Source organism: Rhinopithecus bieti, unplaced genomic scaffold, assembly GCF_001698545.2.
Source record: "Rhinopithecus bieti isolate Rb0 unplaced genomic scaffold, ASM169854v2 scaffold_77461, whole genome shotgun sequence".
Taxonomy (NCBI): Eukaryota; Metazoa; Chordata; class Mammalia; order Primates; family Cercopithecidae; genus Rhinopithecus; species Rhinopithecus bieti.
In genome coordinates this window covers 161,479-178,057 of record NW_016829348.1, presented here as the reverse complement: position 1 = coordinate 178,057, position 16,579 = coordinate 161,479, and the positions used below count along the sequence as shown (strand labels likewise).

Here is a 16,579-nt window from a genome sequence, read left to right as displayed (position 1 = left end):
ATTGCTCAATCAACATTGTTTTCCTGAGCAATATCCTCCACTCCATTGGTTTGAATTATGATGTGTTTATGTGTGTGAATCACAAATATATTATCCTCTGTCCAGTCCCCATAACTATATTCCTGAACTGTGGAAACAATAATCTTCAGTTGAATGTATCCATGGTAGCAAAACACAGTAGGTCTATAATTAAACCCAAGATTTTTTGCCCCTTATCCAGTTTCTTCTCTCTCAGTTTAGGCCTCCATCTATGCATGTCAGGGTTTATAGAAACAGTGATGCTCAAGCTTACTTGATCAGCTATCATTCCAAACATTGACCATTTCTTTCCAACTTTTCCTCTGGTAAATTTCTTTAATTGATTTACTTATTTTCATCTTTATTGTACAACATTGGTCCAAACCATCTCTCCTTGCCTCTGAATTTATCTATTTAATTATATCGCATCAGTTCCTCTCATGGAAATCAAAATTATCTTTCTGCTTTAAAAGAAAATCAATAAATCCCTAGGAAAGATTCCAGGTATTCCAGGGTAGAATAAAATAATTTCGTGTGAGATAACATTTGAAACCTTTAACATGGTGTATGAGGCCTTTCACAGTTGCTTATCTTTTAAGGCTGTCTCTTGTTGCTAGTCTCACTCTCTCTTCTCTTGACATTGCAGCCGTTTCCATTTCTGAAACTGACTGTGGTAATTTTAATATCACCACCACCAACACCCACATGTCCACATCCTAATCCCAGAAACTTTGACTATGTTATCTTACATGGCAAAAGGGACTTTAAAGATGTGATTACATTAAGAATCTTCAGATGGGGAGATAATCCTGGATTATCCCTGGAGGTTCAATAAAATCACAAGGGTCCTTATGAGTGAAAGAGGAAGGCAGAAGAGTCAGAAAAAGAGAGGTTGGGGTGATGTGATTGCTGGCTGCAAAGAGGCCACAAGCCAAGAAATATGGACAACCTCTAGAAGCTACAATGGTCAAACAAATGAATTTTTCTCTAGAGTCTTGAGAAAAAACACAGTCCTATTAACACCTTGACTTTAGTCTAGTGATACTGACTTGAAACTTTTGACCTCCAGCACTGTCACATAATAAATTTGCATTGTTTCAAGTCACTGAGTGTGTGGAATTTGTTACAGAAGCAATAGGAAGCTAACACAGTCACCATGCTATTTCTTGCCTCAAATTCTTTGTATATGCAATATTCTTCCTACCCAGAAATTTCTGCTTCTCTTTACCTGACTAGTTTTTGCTTTTTCTTTGTGCTTCAGATTAAATATATTTAGTGTGGAAAACCACTCACCAAAAAAAATATTAGACCACTGTATTAATTTCCTTTTTATCACACAGTAGCTTAAAATAGCACATACTTATTATCTCACAGTTTTGGAGGTTAGAAGTCCAAAATTAGTTCCAATGGGCTAATACCAGTGTCCTCAGGGTGGTTTACTGCTGAAAGACCTAGGGGACAATCTGCTTCCATGCCTTTTCCAGTTTCTAGAGACCACCTGCAGTCCTTGGACCATGGCTTCTTTCTCACATCATTTCAACTTCTTGTTTCTATGGACACATCTCCTACTGGTAACTCTGATCTCCTCCTCTTATAAGGATCCATTTGATTATATAGAATCCCACAAGATAACACATTATAATTGCCCTATCTCAAGATTCTTAATTGCAACGGCAAAGTTCACTTTGTTATATAAGGTAATATTTCATAGGTTTTGTTGATTAGAATATGGACATCTTTGTGGGGGTGGGAGGCACATTATTCAACTTATTGTAGTTGGGTATTATATGCTTATAATACAGTATTATAAAAACACAGTTTGTTATAAAACATCTTATCATTGTTTGTATCATCAAAATTATTTATTTGTAATAATTTTAATATCTACTTATCTTTCTTGACTGTATTCTTATTCTTTATTAGTGCACTGGAGATATATATATATATATGCATATCTGGCATATAGAAAATGAATATTTTGATAGCTGTCACTTTTATATTTTAAAAGTTTAAAATTATGTTCAAAGCACAAAATACACATAGTGTACATTTTTAGGTACATTTTATAAAACCTGTGTTCAGAGACAATCTTTGTCACTTTTAAACCTGTAGATACATGTCTACCTGTTGATGCTAGCGTTTGAAAAAAAAAAAGAATCAGGCAAAACCATGCCATATGTAAACATTACAAAAAGAATGTGCAAGCTGTCAGAGCTGAGTTTAAGTTGAAGATAAGTTTTAGTTCACAGAAGGAGGCTAGTGGCCCAGGTTGCAACAGTAGACATTGGCTTTGAATACAGAGAAGTTGATGGGAAATAGAGGTAAAAGGGGAGAGTCCAGAATTAGGACAGAATATCAAACAATGTTCTAAATATTCATTGATACTACATTCATTCAAACTACATTTAACAAAAGACCACTTTTAATATATTTAAATTAATAATGTATCATGGTTAGAGAGCTTTGCAAAATATAACAGTAACTTAATACACAAGACCAAATTCCACTGACATAAGCAAAAAGAACTAACACATCTTCACATGTTCATTGACTGTTCAAAAGTGGTAATGTAGAGAATCACTAATACACCCTACCTTTCTATTATGTCAAAGTATACATGAATGACAAGTTACAAATGAAATGGTGACTCTCCATATTAAATTTTTTTACAGCCACTTTGATTAATACCATGCATATTAATACTTACAGTATTTAATGTGATAAATGAGCTTGTTTCATGCTTGTTAGCTTATCTGATCTATGTGAGATTGATGATAGTGTTATTTGCCTGAGTTAATGTATGTCTAAATGATATTTATATTTTGTTTTAATAACATGGGTGGAGAAGCCAGTCTCATACAGGTTTGTTGAGTTGAATGGAAGGTGAGATTTAAAGTGATTTCAGTCCATCTCAGAATATTTATTTTTAACTTTTACCAGAAGAAAGCAAAATATGTTGATTTTCAAAATTCATTTTCCATCACTATCAGTAAGCAATTTCAATAACTTATCTTATAAAATTATAATTAACTTTAAGCTATCTTATAATCAAAGAGAACAATTCCTGATTCAAAGATTTTCTGTATGTGGATCCTATTCTTTTGGAATATTCAATTCAAATATCTCTATAAAATTCTTAAGTTGTTCAGTGATAAGTCTATTAGTCTGTTCTCATATAGTTATACAGAAATACCTGAGACTGAGTAATTCATAAAGAAAAAATTCTTTAATTGGCTCATGGTTTCACAGGCTATACAGGAAGCACGGCTGGGGAAGCTCCAGGAAACTTGCAATTGTGGCAGAAGGTGAAGGGCAAGCAGGCACTTCTTACATGGGCAGAGCAGAAGAAAGAGAGTGAAGGTGGAGATGTTACAAACTTTTGAACAACTAGTTCTCGTGAGAACTCATTCACTATCACATTGTTTAGTTCACTTGGGGCAATGTTAGTCTTGATCCCTGTTCTGAAAAATATCAAAGGTTAAAAAATCCCTCACTCTTTTGTGTTCCAAAAAAATTGGCTTACTTCAAAGAAATACCCTTTCCCATATGATTTAGATAAGAATCACAATTGCTTTTCTTGTTCACCTATGACAAAGCTAGACACAGACCTTCCACATTCCCATTGCTTGTCTCATGTTTGATTAGCTGAATGATGTACACCCAATGGCCACTCTGGACAAAATGTCTGCTAACTAGACTAGACACAACTTCAGTTAAGCTTCTGACCTCTCCTCAGAATCCTGAGCTTCAACCCACCCTATGTCGGGGCCATCATCAGAATGTGGAATGACTCTTCTAAGCCATATGTCCCAAGAATCAGTTAGCCCCAAATAAAGAAGTTCCCCCAATGAATGGTACAGTCATATCACCTGCTCACCACGTTCCCTCATACCTGATTCTCTCTAGCCTTATTTACTCCTCTCGATAAAGAAAAATCCCTTTCTTCTCTACCTCTGTGAATCTTAGATTTTGTGGTCAGAGTCCTCCTATTGCAAGTCTCCTTTACCCTATTGCAATATTCCCCTCCCCCATCACCTATTGCCCATTTAAATCAAGTTTCTCTTGACCTAAAGCAGATCAAAAACAAACAACTGTCATTCTGAAGTATTTAGAAAAGTTTAAACTTTTCTTGAAAAGTAGTTGAGAGAAGAATGTTTAATTACCTGTAAATTAAAACTCAAAATACATAATACAAATGCCACTTCCTTACTTTACTTAATACTATTAAACTATTAATTTATAGCCAGACTTAACTAAAACATAAAATGATGTAGAAATAGCAAAGTATTGAAGATAAGCAAATAATACATTTTTTTCTGATTTGTATGTCCTTTTGAGTTATATTAATACTTTGCAAACTAAAATACGTGTTGCATTGTGATTCTACTGCACATAAGCTTCCTACCCAACAGGATGAACTATAGTTGTTCCTGAGTATCCATGTGATCCATGTGCGATTAGTTCCAGCACCTCTTCTCAATACCAAAATCTGCAGATGCTTAGGTTTCTGATATAAAATGACATAATATTTGCAGATAATCTATGCACATTCTCTTATATAAATTATGTCTAGATTTCTTATATTACCTAATACCATGCAAATGCTATGTAAATAGTTATTATCCTGTATTGTATAGGAAATAATCACAAGAAAAAAAAGTACAGATGCAATTTCTTTTATAAATATGCTGAATCCATAAACATAAAAGCCACAGATATGGAGGGTAGACTGTACACCAAAACCCATCTAAATTGTTCAATTAGATCAGTCCACAGATCACATGCTTGTATATGGTAGTTTGTTAATTTGCTATAAAAATTCCAAACTCTTATCAATTTCTTTATTTATCTGCGATCACACCAGCAACAAATTGAATAGCACTCAGTTTGAATTCAGAAGTCCTGGGGTTTGGTTCATAGGCAGTTACTTATTGATGATACATATAACTTTGTCACCTATTGCAACAATGGCCGGACTTGGGAGTGAGGATTTCCTGTTGTTCACTTGCTCCTCCACTCTGCTATTTGACTTTAAGTACAGAATCAAATAAGACAGGAAGTTAATGGATAAGATGTCAGTCTTAAGGTTGGACATTAAAAGTACTCCCATATTCAATAATTGGCCAAATAAAATTAACCAAGAGACATCCATTTTAAAAATAATTCTTTTTCTAAATACCTTTTTTTTCTTTTTTTTGGAGACAGCGTCTCACTCTGTTGACCAGGCTAGAGTGCAGTGGTGTAACCTTGGCTCACTGCAACCTCTGCCGCCCTGGTTCAAGTGATTCTCCTACCTCAGCTTCCAGGTAGCTGGGACTCCAGATGTGTGCTACCACACCTGGATAATTTTTGTCGTTTCTGGTAGAAGATGGACTTATGCCATGTTGGCCTGACTGGTCTCGAACTCCTGACCTCAAATGATCCACCAACCTCAGCCTCCCAAAGTGCTGGGATTACAGGCATAAGCCACTGCACTCGGCTCATTTTCTAAATGAATTTTTAAGGTAAGAGAGAAATAGGTATGAATCCTGTACCTTTGAAGAACAATAAGTGAATTTCTAATCCATGTTTTGTCAAATTCATTTCTAGAGTTTTACATATTTTCCTATGTGCTTTAATGTGATTTTTTAGTTGACATTATCTCATTGGCGTATTCCTTCAACAACTAAAAAGTATAACCAACTGGTAGGAAATTAATCTGAGTATCAAAGGTAAAAAATTTGTTACAAAATCTAATTAAGAAATCTTATTATCTAATCTTCAACATTGAATATTTTATTTTATCCCTGAAAGATAGGCTTAAGTAATTTAACACACAGAATCTATATGGTTGATATGCTACTGAGGAAATCACTTGAAATATGTGAATGTTCTTGAGGGACAATATTGAATAGAGTCTGTTAATATCAACAAGAGTTTCAAACAGTCATACAGGTACTTACCCAAGGCAGAGAGGGTCTACTAACTTGGCAAAGCAAATTTTTGAACTCACTGCTCACTTTTTAGTGACAGATTTAATAGCCGCAATGGGACTGAATTAACATTTTTACTATTTCTTGATACATTAAGTCAGAAAGCATATGAATGTCCACAAAATATTCTCGATGAATAAAGTAGAATGTAAATTAGTACTAAAGCACTCTCAACCCCATTCACACAATCCCTCCCTTTCTCCTAATCCTCCTTTCAAGACCACATAACAAAATAAATGGTAACCAAATAGAAAATATCTTAACTGCAGTACTGATTCCTCACTGATAAGCAGAACAAAAACTCATCAACTATGATGCCCTGATATGTGCACTGTGTATAAGCTGAGGGTTTATTTAGTTTGTACATCGATTTCATTAAACTGTCAAGCAAAATAACTGCAGGCACCTACAAGGTAGTAAATATTCTTCTTTCTTGAATATGCAATTAATATTACACATCAACTTAGAACATCATTCGATAAAATATTTTTGACAATAGCTTCTTCTGCTTTCTCTTTAAGCATAGTGTTTATTATTCATGTTGCCATTGGTTTTATATTTTCATTAACAGTTTTTGCTACAAAATGAAACTTGCTGTGCTTCTCCTACTTTGGTCTCTTCTATACCACTGGCAACAAAATTCATCAATTTACTGAAAGAAATTGGCAAAGCAAATTTTTGAACTCACTGCTCACTTTTAGTAGTCTACGCCGGTTATTTTAGGCCTGTTATTTTAAAACCTTTCTCAGTGTACCAGAATAAAAATATCAATGGCTTTAAACTAGGGGTCCTATGTTCACAGATGTCACAGGTCAAATGAGTTTCCAACTTTTTCTTTCCAGTTCTCCCCACCTCCATTCCTGCAATTAGAGAGTGTCCCCACCACCACTATCACCACCATCCCACCAGAATGACAAGGTATCTAAATTCTCCTCTCTTGTAGGGGTGTACAAGTGCCTCACATTGTAAAATGATGAGTCACTGGGGTGTGGGCAAAACTACGGCAGAATGTCTAGTTTACAGAACAGTTTTACTGCAACCAGGTGTCCAAATCAAAGGGCTATGGTTAATATGTTTGTGGGCCTCACAGTGGGAAACAAAAGCAAAGCTCAGTAGTTAATCCAGATTGATGCAGGCTTCTGGTGCTCAAAAGCAAAAGTATTTTCTTCTTAATCCTTACTCCTCAGACAAAAATCAGGGACTTTTAAGACCCCCACTTATTGCCTCCTTTCTTTCTCTTTTCCTTCTCTGTGTTCTCCTTCCCTTCTCTCATCTTCCTTACCATTTCTTCCCTTCTTTTTTCTTCCCTTCCAGAATGAGCTTAGATTTTTTTGCTCATGATTCTGAAGTGGAAGATTACCCTTACTCATGTGGTCTAGGAGTGGGGAAAATGTTTAGAGTACAAGCCAGAGACTTCACAAGGAAGCAGAAGAAACACACTAATCTATACTTCAAGTAATAGTTCTGGCCGGGCGCGGTGGCTCAAGCCTGTAATCCCAGCACTTTGGGAGGCCGAGACGGGCGGATCACGAGGTCAGGAGATCAAGACCATCCTGGCTAACCCGGTGAAACCCCGTCTCTACTAAAAATACAAAAAAAAAAACTAGCCGGGCGAGGTGGTGGGCGCCTGTAGTCCCAGCTACTCAGGAGGCTGAGGCAGGAGAATGGCGTGAACCCGGGAGGCGGAGCTTGCAGTGAGCTGAGATCTGGCCACCACACTCCAGCCTGGGTGACAGAGCAAGACTCCGTCACAAAAAAAAAAAAAAAAAAGTAATAGTTCTGACAGATGTTTATTCCCCTGTTTGGCAAAGCTTTATAACTGAAAATGAACTGGGGAAGAGTGGCAAATGAATTTTCAGTCAAATATAATTCAAATTTGTTAGATATTCATAAACATAATACCTATTTGCACTTTTTTTTTCCTGCCACATCTGTGAAATCATGACACTTGCAGGTTTATTTTTCCCTGCATATACAGATTTGCATCTCATATTCACCACTGGAGACCAGTTCGCTCTTTGTTTATGATGTTATTTTGGGTTGCACTATGTATGTTACTCTTAAATTCATCACTTTTTATGCTTGAGTGAACCCCATTTTAGTCGTGAGTTCATTTTTGAGAATTGGGGATATAATGTAGCCCAAGCATGAAAACAAAATTATGAATTTAATAATGTTAAAAATGGCATGCAAATATATTAGGGTGAGACAAACTGTGTTCTATTAGTTAAATATTTGCAGGCAAACAAACCAATATGCTCCTTAAAAGGACATGTAGAACTTTATAGGACAAAACAATCAGTAATTGTATGAGTAATGGGATCTTTATGCAAATAAAAATTAATCTTACATTGCAGATTTGTTTAAGGCTGTGAACAAAATAATTTCATGGATTTTTCCTCAAGCTGACAGATAGCCTCCATTAGGGCTACACACCATACTTCAATACTTCTCTGGCTGTCAGAATATCATGTCTCCTCTCGCATTTCTTGTCTCCAAATTCATTATACATTATACATATTTTTTGCCTTTTTCCTCTGAGACTTAATACATGTACACACATACATACAAACATATACACATATAATAATTATGAAATAAATTAAAAGGACCCTTGTGTTTTGCCCTCTTATCATAATTTAAAGCAATTAATAAAGAACACAGGACCATAAAAACTTATCTTAACCTCAGAATGCTTATCTCTAAGAAGCCAGATAAAACACAGCAGTAGTTTTCATTTGTCCACAGTTAGCATCTTCTCCATGGAATATTCAATGAACGCATCCTTACTCAAGAGGGATTCTGTGTTATCTTAAGATCGCAAAGAAACTGAAGGAGGAAGACTGACGCTACAGTAAAAAAAAAGGTTATTGCTGATTACAACAATAATAATATTGCATATCAATTTAGAAAAATGCCTCTGGAAAGACCCAAAATTCACCTGTCTGACTCACACTCAATACTATAGTAATTAATCATAAATATACATAACAATTATTTGATGAATTACCTGAACATAAATATTTGGCAAATTAATTTTGTTGCAAAAATAACTGTTTCCTACCTTAGAACCAGTACACACATTTGTTCATACTAATTTCAATCTCCTTCTCTTCTTCTATTAGTCTTAGTAAGACTAATACTACCTTTCCCTCATACTGGTATGTTGTAGAGATCAAAGGGAAAAATGTGAAATGAATTTGACAGTTGAAAGTAGCCACATAAATAAAAAGTTTTGACATAAATAAACCTTTGTCCAAATAAATGAATCAAAGATCATATTTGAAAATGAAAGAGATTACCCAAATTAATTCATGATAAAAATTAATAATTCATTCAATTAACTATTTAATCTTAATATTAAAATAAAATGCTAATTTCTTCAAATAAGCTTAAACATATGCTGAAGGGAGTACATAGCATTGATATGTAATTATATACAGATTTTTACATTAATACTTGTAATACCTGTGTATGAATTCAGTAACTGTACATAGATTTTTTCAGCATGGATTTAACACATACCAGGAACAGGATCCTATTCTACTTAACAATACTTGTCCTGACTCTCTGCCCATGCTATGTAGTGGAATGTTGACATGGATGCTACTGAAAAAGTTACTGTACTAATATTTATAGAAGGCAGAGGGAAGGACAGCATTTACTGAGTCCTCACCATTTGGGTTTATATTTTATCATTAACTTTGTATGTAACACTGATTAGTAGAGTTTATGGGAGGATGAGTTATATATCTTGAAACCGAATGGTAGAAGGGGATAAGCATGCTGCAGGAATTGCCTTTCTAGCAGGAATGGTGAGGCAAGCCCTGTGTTGCTGCCTATGAAAATTTAGCAATGCTGATAGTTTCCACAGTCACCAGCAGACAATTCCTAAGCAAAACTTGCTTTCTATTGTCTGAAGACACCCTATTCTCAGTTATAAGGTTTTTAATGTGTTTGGTTTCATCCATTTGGGCCTGCTACAAATCATGAACTTTCTAACATATCTTTTGTATTTGATAGAACTAAGAATTCTCAGTTCCATTATGATGTTAAAATGATGTCATCTGTGTTAAAAGTCAGCTATTATGGTAACTATATGTCTTACATATGAGAAGAGGGACATATTTCAAACTTTCTGGCTATCATTTTGAAGAACTACAGGATTCCTAAGGCAGTCAGTCCAAAGAATGAATGATCTGAAAAGGTGGATATTTTATCAAACTTTAAAAAAGTAGAATAAAGGGAAAACAAAAGGAGTGCCTTTATTGTGACAACTAAAAAAAATGTAGACCCTGACAAATGTAGACTCTCTCCTAAAAGGATAAATTATGTAGATATTTTTAAATACTCATAATATTTCTTTGTATGTATAGTTTTAAGTAGCATGGTACTCTTAAGGCCATTGCTATACATATGCAACTATGATCACTTTTGTCACTTAATACTCGGCAGAGTACTTTAAAATCATTCACCAGTATGCTTCATAATAGAAGCCAGTATAAGGAGATGAAGACACTGAGTTGCATGTTGTCAAATACTGCACTAGAGGTCGGCTTTAGAACCCAGTGATCTCTTCTTGACATAAAGTCTGATCGAAAGACATGTAGACTTAAAAATAATGAGAGATTTAGAGACACAGAAAAATTGTTGAAATTGGTTATAAGAAAGCAATAAGTCAAATGTTAAAATAAAAACTAATGAACATATATGAAACTAAAAGTTTGAGAAGACAAGTTTTGACTTTGCCTTGAATGAGTTACTTAATTTCCTCAGACCAAACTTAATCTAAAGGGAGAAAATCAGCATAAATTACCCCTAAGAAAGAGTCCTCAAAACATAGAAGGCAGCATGATAATACAGAAAGACTAGATTTTAAAGTCATTATTGCCTGGAGTTTAATCTGTAATTCACTACTTATTGGGTGGTGGAGCAAAGGCAAATGTATAATTTCATGAGCCTAAATTAACTCTTAAAATAATAATTATCTACCTTGCCAGACTGTCATGGAGATTATATGAAATAATGAAAATTAAGTACTTGGCACAGACCTGTCATGTAATAAGCACTAAAACTTATTTTCTTTTTACCTATTCCTCTGTATTAAATCTAAAATTCTATGAATTATAGAAGCCAGATTACCCAGGTTATAATCTAAATTATTGTCTCTAGTAGCTAAGTGAACCTATGCTAGAAACTATGTTTCTTCATGTGTAAAATTAAGATTCAAATATATGCTTGGTTTTCTTGTTTGCTTGTTGTTACAATAAAATAAATAATGTGAGAATATGGTCACTTAAAGAGCTACAGTCATGGACTTGGTAAAAACTAACAACGGTATCTAGAGAATTTCTGCTTCTTGGCATGCAGTATTATTCCATCTTCATAACAATATCGGGAGATATTTATTTCACAAGTGAGAAAAGGCAGAAAGGGTAAGTAACTTATCCAAGGTAACCCAACTGGTAAGTCACAGAACAGCAAAGTCAATCCAGGTATACTGTTAGTAAGAGGAAAGGATTATTTGTTCTTAAAATGAGAACTATGAAGAGAAGAGTAAAGAATAACATGTTCCCTGAGGAATTATTTAAATGGTGCTTATTAGCATAATAAAAGAAAACTCAATAAGCTGAAGAGAAGTAGTTGCAAATAAGTAAACAAATAACAATTATAAAAGAAATAATTACTAAACACAAGTTGGCAGTTTAATGCGTATGTCTAACTGTACTTTTTCTATTATCATGAAACTGACAGAAAAGGAAACAAAGTCTATATTAATTCATTATATATTCTCATAAACTTCAGCTGTAGATTGTAAGAGCCATGCCGGTTGCTCTGACTCCACATAGAGAACGAAGAAATCCTCTACGAGCCCCATGGGTTTACAGAAGTCTATCAATCACTCTGTCAGTCTTTCGGATCATAATTCAAGTTGCCTTCCCGAATTTTGTTGGATATATCAGATCTACTCTGGCTCCATAGGTAATTTTTCTCCCTAATGGGTTTGGAATTTGTTCTTTATTATCTTTGAGCTAATGTGCTGCTCAAAGTTTTTGAAAATGGTAGTAAAAATGTTAGTCATTAGTTCTGTGTGTGTGTGTGTCTATATGTATATATAATTTGTATGTGTGTGTAGTGTGTATATGCATATATGTAAGTATATATAATTCACAAACAGTTATCTTACTATCATGGCACAGGGAATTGAAAGGTATAAATAGAACAGTTACTTAGTACTACTTATGTTCATTGTGAGTATCATGGTTTCTTGTGCTTAATATAATTGTTTTATATATGTATTTATCTATTTTAAGGGTCTTTACAAATAGGAAAAAATAAGTGTATAGGGTTTCATGTTGATGTAGAAATTTGGTAGCTGTCTAGGCATTTGATCAATGAAGACTAATAGACCAAAAAATTGAGCTGAGCATTTACCAAAATTCAGTCAGCAAAACAGATAAATATGTTGAAAAAGTAAAGTTAACTCTTGGATATATTTGCAAATGAAGTTTATTATTTCATTCAACAAACCTATATTATGCACATGTGTAAGGCCTCAGATTGGCATGGATATGCATACAAAGCAGACTCAGTCCTGTCCTTAAGAACACTAACAAAGGTAAAGAAATATGTTAAATGTAATAGTAGAGGCATATATAGGCACACAAGATATGAGGCCATAATGAGACTGCAAGATACAGGAAGCCTTTGAAAAATTGAAAAATGTGAGAATTAAACAGCATATTAAAGATTAAGAAGACTCCCAAAGTGCTGGGATTACAGGCGTAAACCCGTAGATCACCTGAGGTCAGGAGTTCAAGACCAGCTTGACCAAAATGCGGAAACCCTGTCTCTACTAAAAAAAATTAAGTAGGTGTGGTGGCAGGCACCTGTAATCCCAGCTACTCGGGAGGCTGAGGCAGGAGAATTGTTTGAACCTGGGAGGCAGAGGTTGCAGTGAGCCTAGATTGTGCCACTGCACTCCAGCCTGGGCAAGGGAGTGAGACCTGCTTCTCAAAAAAAAAAGATTAGTAAGCATTACAAATGGAAGAGTCATAAGTGAAAAAAAAAAAAAAAATTGGTTTGTGTGAGATCCATAAGCTTTTTAAATATTTCCCACTACAATTTCACTTTCATGGGGAGTAGGACTCCTCATCATTTTGGTTACTGATGCATCCCAAGTACCTAGAACTGTGCCTGATACATAGTAAATGTTGGTTGAATGAATGATTGAATTAATAATTAAATTACAAAGTGCAAGTCAGACAAGAGAAACATGAGTTTGGAATAGGATTAGATCACAGAGTATCTTGAAGTGTTCTTTAGTGACACTTTATCTACTTTGTCTCCTTTAGTCTCCTCTCAGCTCTAGGAAATCTAATGATAGCATAGTATGTCATAATCAACGCTTCAATTCACATTTCCCTCCAGACTTTGGCCTCATAATGTGAAATTTTCTTGATGCAGTTTCCCATCATAACTTTCTCTGTGTCCACTCACCATGGGATATATTTTTGCTGACAGGAACTGATTTAATTTTCCTCATATTCTTCATGGAAGAAAATCTTTCTAGATACCATTTTCAGTCAGCCATAGCTACCTGAAAACACCACTGCTTATGCCCATTAGAGTTAAAGCATTGGGTTCATATCTCAGTTCTGACATGGCCCAGGCTTACAAGTATGAAATAATTATCTCCAATATGCCTAAGTCATGGGTTTGAATAAAGCTTAAAGTAAATAATATATGAAAAAATATCTTGTAAATTTTAAGGCATAAGACAAATGTAAAGAATTATCAATTTATTAGCGTCTACATGGTCTTGAAACTAAGAAATTAAATAATATAATAATTTCACATATCATCATTGCTAATTTTGCAAATCATAGATAAGAAATTTTGGCAGTTTTAAAATCACATCATGTAGGCATGTCTCTTTTCCATTTATATTAAAACTGGCATTAAACTAAAACCACAGAGATATTAAAGATTATGATTTACTCTCAAATAACTCTTAATATGTTTGTTCCTTAATCTCAAATTTGGAAGGAATAGCATCCTTTGATCACTATATAAACATCTTTTCAATTAATCCTTATAATAACTAATGCTAGAAGGTAATAATCATCATCATTCATACTTTATGTAATGAAGCAATTGTGAAACTTGCACAAGGTCAAATGTACTATCCCTGGTTTCACAATCTTTGGGCTTTTTAGCATATACTGCCTCCACTCTCTCCTATGCTGCTTAGGTAATGAATCTGAGACAAAGTTATTGAAAAGGTATACTTGTCATTATAATATAAACAAAATAAGTATATGATAACTACTCTCTTTATTCTGTACCAAAATAGAAAAAAAATCGTTCTATGAGCAAGGTGGATAATTTTTTTTTTTTTTTTTTTTTTTTTGAGATGGAGTCTTCCTCTTGTTGCCCAGGTTGGAGTGCAGTGGTGTGATCTCAACTCACTGCAACCTCTGCCTCTCGGATTAAAGCAATTCTCCTGCCTCAGCCTCCCAAGTAGCTGGAATTACAGGCATGTGCCACCATGCCCAGCTAATTTTGTATTTTTCATAGAGACGGGGTTTCACCATGTTGGTCAGGCTGATCTTGAACTCCTGACCTCAAGTAGATCCACCCATCTTGGGCTCCCAAAGTGCTGGGATGACAGGCATGAGCCACCGTGTCCAGAGTGAGGTGGATAATTGTTATGTGGATTATGCTTAATTTGTTAATCTCATACTACTAATTTACATGTTTATTTTATGTGCATATATGTCATGTATTGCATTTATATGTGTGTACAGTTACATGTGTGTATACACAACTTATAAGTGTGAGCATAAATGTGTGTATCTCTGTGTATTATACATGTATCCATATGAGCACACGTATATGTACTTACACTTATATAATAAACCTACATCTCCTTACTTCACTCTACATATGGAAAGTTCTGTTTTTTTTTCTCATTTTAAAATAAAATGGCAAGTCATTTTATTATTTACATTAAGTTTACTTCTTCCTGATCTTATGTATGTTATTAAAATGAAAAATGGCCTTTTAAATCAGATACACAGCAAATTAGATGTAATAAACATATTAACATTAGTTAACATAATTTTTGTGGACACATCCTTCTGAAGAGAACAACTGTAGTGGTCTGGCACAATGAGTAAGGCACGACATTATGAAAAGGGCACTTGAGATCTACATATAAAGTGAGGTTTGTGATACTATCAGAAAGGAAGTCTAGTAGCTAAATTACCATGGCTTTCTGCAGAAATGAAGTCACAAACTCTCAAAATCATCATGTTGAGTGGTTAATAAACATGAGATTTCATGAATTTTCCTGTGTGTTTTAAGACAAATGCTATTATACTATATATACTATATATTGTTTACTATTTGTAGATATAATAACACCCAGTAAAAATGATTGCTTGTATTATTTTAAACTACATTTAATAATGATCTTATTTATTTCCTTTTCTTTAGAGATGATCAGTGTGCTTTTTTCCTATTTTTAAAGACAGCAAAGTGGAAAACTGGTGGATATTATAAGGACATCCTTAAAAGTACATTGTTACTATGACAATAAAATGAGAGCAAATGTCCAAACTCTTCTTGGTAAAATTCCATTTTCTGTTTGAAATATTTTAGTTCCCTGCATTAAGTGTAAGCAAATATTCTTCGTGTAACATTTTCAACTGAATTAAATATTTCCATTTAATTTACATGCATGAAACAAATACCTACTGTGTTCTTGGCAATTCAGGATAAAAAGATGGCTAAAATATCTCGTCTGGTCTCCACCACATTGTAGCCTATGGAAAAATTTAGGAACTGATAAACTCAACACAAAGTTGCAAGTAGCATGATAGAAATTGGCACAGGACACAAAGCACCTAATGCTTCTGTTCCTCCTCCCCCATGTCCTCTCCCTCCAACTTATTTATTTATTTTTTTTAGATATAGTGATATAGATACGTTAGGGAAAGGGCCATAGAGGAAATCCAGGATTTAAGGATCCTCCAGGAATTAGAAGTTAAAGCCACTGAGAAATATAGGTGACTTGAATTGTGTAAAATGAAGTCAATATTCCATGATTCCAAGGTTACATAATCTTTCTTATAGAAGTTATATAATAATAAAGATGTTATTTGATTATTTACTGCTGTACAATAATATTATCACAAATTTAGTAGCTTAAAACAACACACATTAATTATCTCTCAGTTTCTGTGGATCCGGAGTCCAGGCATGCTTTATTTATCTGGGCCCTCTGCCGTGCTGCAAATTGTCAGCCAGGGCTAGATTCTCATCTGGAGGTTCAACTGGGTAAAAATCTGCTTCCTCTCTTATGTGGTTGTTAGCAGCATTTAGTTCCATGTAGTTATAGGGCTGAGAGGTTCAGTGTTTTGCTAGCTGTTGTCTGGGGCAGACTTTACCTCCTAGAGGATACCAGTAGTTCTTTGCCATGTGAGATTCCCCTGTGCAGCCATTTTCTTTCTCACAGACAGCAAGGGAGAGAGAGAGGCCGACAGACAGGCACTATGGGCTTATGTGACATAATCACATGCACA

The 16,579-nt window shown here is 34.6% G+C and overlaps 1 long non-coding RNA gene across 1 annotated transcript; it reads left to right on the top strand.

The window, feature by feature from the left end:
• The first annotated feature begins 10,080 nt into the window (after positions 1-10,080).
• Positions 10,081-15,582, top strand: LOC108523944 (uncharacterized). Its single transcript, XR_001883942.1, has 3 exons — positions 10,081-10,197; positions 11,796-11,972; positions 15,492-15,582. It is a non-coding gene; the product is annotated as an uncharacterized LOC108523944 (long non-coding RNA).
• Positions 15,583-16,579: the final 997 nt, after the last annotated feature.